Source organism: Cherax quadricarinatus, unplaced genomic scaffold (genome assembly GCF_038502225.1).
Source record: "Cherax quadricarinatus isolate ZL_2023a unplaced genomic scaffold, ASM3850222v1 Contig523, whole genome shotgun sequence".
NCBI lineage: Eukaryota > Metazoa > Arthropoda > Malacostraca > Decapoda > Parastacidae > Cherax > Cherax quadricarinatus.
Window position 1 is genome coordinate 123,940 of NW_027195549.1, and position 4,542 is coordinate 128,481.

Genomic DNA, 4,542 nt, shown 5'->3' on the forward strand with positions numbered 1-4,542 from the left:
AATAATATAATACGCTTATGTGGAATTCGTCGATGTTGCCGCCACCACATCATTTTCTACAAACTTCTTGGCACTGTATCTCGGTAAGTACTGATCAGATTCTAATTTTTTTTGTTTTATTACCTTCACAAAAATATGCTCTTTAATTCTGTAAGAAAAAATAATTTTTTTTTTTCAAAATTTCTTGGACACTGGTGCGTGACTTCAGATTTTGGCCTTGGACCCTGAAAGGGTTAACAGAACACATGACCACAACACAAGGCACAGATCACTCTTTGATGTTCCTCGTGTCCCTCTCACACCATGCAAAAACTCAATGCACATAAAAGGCTTTAAAATCTGGAAATCATTACCTGTGAATATATAATAAACACTGTCTGTTTATAAATTCAAGTCTCTTCTCAAAAATCACTTACTCACCCACAACTAAATAAATACTGAATAATTGTATCTCATAAATTGTATCTCATAAATGTTTCTCATTATTGTATCTCATAAATGTCTAACCTGTGACCCAATCAAACTTTATTTTTTAATTACATTACCTAACAGAATACTCCATTCTACTGAATGCTCAGCAACACAGTAAATGACCATATGACCTGTCTTTGTAATACATACTCTTATTATTTATTTTTTTTTTATTATCACACTGACCGATTCCCACCAAGGCAGGGTGGCCCAAAAAAGAAAAACTTTCACCATCATTCACTCCATCACTGTCTTGCCAGAAGGGTGCTTTACACTACAGTTTTTAAACTGCAACATTAACATCCCTCCTTCAGAGTGCAGACACTGTACTTCCCATCTCCAGGACTTAAGTCCGGCCTGCCGGTTTCCCTGAACCCCTTCATAAATGTTACTTTTCTCACACTCCAACAGCACGTCAAGTATTAAAAACCATTTGTCTCCATTCACTACTATCAAACACGCTCACGCATGCCTGCTGGAAGTCCAAGCCCCTCGCACACAAAACCTCCTTTACCCCCTCCCTCCAACCTTTCCTAGGCCGACCCCTACCCCGCCTTCCTTCCACTACAGACTGATACACTCTTGAAGTCACTCTGTTTCGCTCCATTCTCTCTACATGTCCGAACCACCTCAACAACCCTTCCTCAGCCCTCTGGACAACAGTTTTGGTAATCCCGCACCTCCTCCTAACTTCCAGACTACGAATTCTCTGTATTATATTCACACCACACATTGCCCTCGCTGCAACATTCATCACCCATGCTTCACACCCATATAAGAGCGTTGGTAAAACTATACTCTCATACATTCCCCTCTTTGCCTCCAAGGACAAAGTTCTTTGTCTCCACAGACTCCTAAGTGCACCACTCACCCTTTTCCCCTCATCAATTCTATGATTCACCTCATCTTTCATAGACCCATCCGCTGACACGTCCACTCCCAAATATCTGAATACATTCACCTCCTCCATACTCTCTCCCTCCAATCTGATATCCAATCTTTCATCACCTAATCTTTTTGTTATCCTCATAACCTTACTCTTTCCTGTATTCACTTTTAATTTTCTTCTTTTGCATACCCTACCAAATTCATCCACCAATCTCTGCAACTTCTCTTCAGAATCTCCCAAGAGCACAGTGTTGTCAGCAAAGAGCAACTGTGACAACTCCCACTTTATGTGTGATTCTTTATCTTTTAACTCCATGCCTCTTGCCAAGACCCTCGCATTTACTTCTCTTACAACCCCATCTATAAATATATTAAACAACCATGGTGACATCACACATCCTTGTCTAAGGCCTACTTTCACTGGGAAATAATTTCCCTCTTTCCTACATACTCTAACTTGAGCCTCACTATCCTCGTAAAAACTCTTCACTACTTTCAGTAACCTACCTCCTACACCATACACCTGCAACATCTGCCACATTGCCCCCCTATCCACCCTGTCATATGGATTTTCCAAATCCATAAATGCCACAAAGACCTCTTTAGCCTTATCTAAATACTGTTCACTTATATGTTTCACTGTGAACACCTGGTCCACACACCCCCTACCTTTCCTAAAGCCTCCTTGTTCATCTGCTATCCTATTCTCCGTCTTATTCTTAATTCTTTCAATAATAACTCTACCATACACTTTACCAGGTATACTCAACAGATTTATCCCCCTATAATTTTTGCACTCTCTTTTGTCCCCTTTGCCTTTATACAAAGGAACTATGCATGCTCTCTGCCAATCCCTAGGTACCTTACCCTCTTCCATACATTTATTAAATAATTGCACCACCACTCCAAAACTATATCCCCACCTGCTTTTAACATTTCTATCTTCATCCCATCAATCCCGGCTGCCTTACCCCCTTTCATTTTACTACTGCCTCACGAACTTCCCCCACACTCACAATTGGCTCTTCCTCACTCCTACAAGATGTTATTCCTCATTGCCCTATACACGAAATCACAGCTTCCCTATCTTCATCAACATTTAACAATTCCTCAAAATATTCCCTCCATCTTCCCAATACTTCTAACTATCCATTTAATAACTCTCCTCTCCTATTTTTAACTGACAAATCCATTTGTTCTCTAGGCTTCCTTAACTTGTTAATCTCACTCCAAAACTTTTTCTTATTTTCAACAAAATTTGTTGATAACATCTCACCTACTCTCTCATTTGCTCTCTTTTTACATTGCTTCACCACTCTCTTAATCTCTCTCTTTTTCTCCATATACTCTTCCCTCCTTGCATCGCTTCTACTTTGTAAAAACTTCTCATATGCTAACTTTTTCTCCCTTACTACTCTCTTTACATCATCATTCCACCAATCACTCCTCTTCCCTCCCGCACCCACTTTCCTGTAACCACAAACTTCTGCTGAACACTCTAACACTACATTTTTAAACCTACCCCATACCTCTTTGACCCCATTGCCTATGCTCTCATTAGCCCATCTATCCTCCAATAGCTGTTTATATCTTACCCTAACTGCCTCCTCTTTTAGTTTATAAACCTTCACCTCTCTCTTCCCTCATGCTTCTATTCTCCTTGTAACCCATCTACCTTTTACTCTCAGTGTAGCTACAACTAGAAAGTGATCTGATATATCTGTGGCCCCTCTATAAACATGTACATCCTGAAGTCTACTCAACAGTCTTTTATCTACCAATACATAATCCAACAAACTACTGTCATTTCGCCCTACATCATATCTTGTATACTTATTTATCCTCTTTTTCTTAAAATATGTATTACCTATAACTAAACCCCTTTCTATACAAAGTTCAATCAAAGGGCTCCCATTATCATTTACACCTGGCACCCCAAACTTACCTACCATACCCTCTCTAAAAGTTTCTCCTACTTTAGCATTCAGATCCCCTACCACAATTACTCTCTCACTTGGTTCAAAGGCTCCTATACATTCACTTAACATCTCCCAAAATCTCTCTCTCTCCTCTACATTCCTCTCTTCTCCAGGTGCATACACGCTTATTATGACCCACTTTTCGCATCCAACCTTTACTTTAATCCACATAATTCTTGCATTTACACATTCATATTCTCTTTTCTCCTTCCATAACTGATCCTTCAACATTACTGCTACCCCTTCCTTTGCTCTAACTCTCTCAGATACTCCAGATTTAATCCCATTTATTTCCCCCCACCAAAACTCCCCTACCCCCTTCAGCTTTGTTTCGCTTAGGGCCAGGACATCCAACTTCTTTTCATTCATAACATCAGCAATCATATGTTTCTTGTCATCCGCACTACATCCACGCACGTTCAAGCATCCCAGTTTTATAAAGTTTTTCTTCTTCTCTTTTTTAGTAAATGTCTACAGGAGAAGGGGTTACTAGCCCATTGCTCCCGGCATTTTAGTCACCTCATACAACACGCATGGCTTACGGAGGAAAGATTCTTTTCCACTTCCCCATGGACAATAGAAGAAATAAAGAAGAACAAGAGCTATTTAGAAAAAGTAGAAAAAACCTAGATGTATGTATATATATATGCATGTGCATGTCTGTGAAGTGTGACCGAAGTGTAAGTAGGAGTAGCAAGATATCCCTGTTATCTAGCGTGTTTATGAGACAGAAAAGAAACCAGCAATCCTACCATCATGCAAAACAGTTACAGGTTTCTGTTTCACAGTCATCTGGCAGGGCGGTAGTACTTCCCTGGGTGGTTGCTGTCTACCAACCTACTACTGTAATACTCCTTTGTGCTAAATTGTTATCTGTATACAATAATGTTTTTACCACTGAACATATCATTGCTTAGTTAATATTAGGTTAATTTTAAGCCTGCTCATAACGCTCTGCATACAAGGGGCTTTGGCATGTTGCACTGTAACAACTTTGTACCTCACTGTATCATGTTCAAATTAATAAATAAATAAATAAATAAATAAATAAATAAATAAATGGGAGGAGGGGAGAGTGTGGATGGTGTTAGTGTTTAGAAGGGGAATCCCCTTCCATTAAGACTTGAACTGGCAGCCTCACCATGCCTTACCACACTGTGTATGCCACTACGATTCTTAAATCTTTCAAACCAACCTTTGCTGG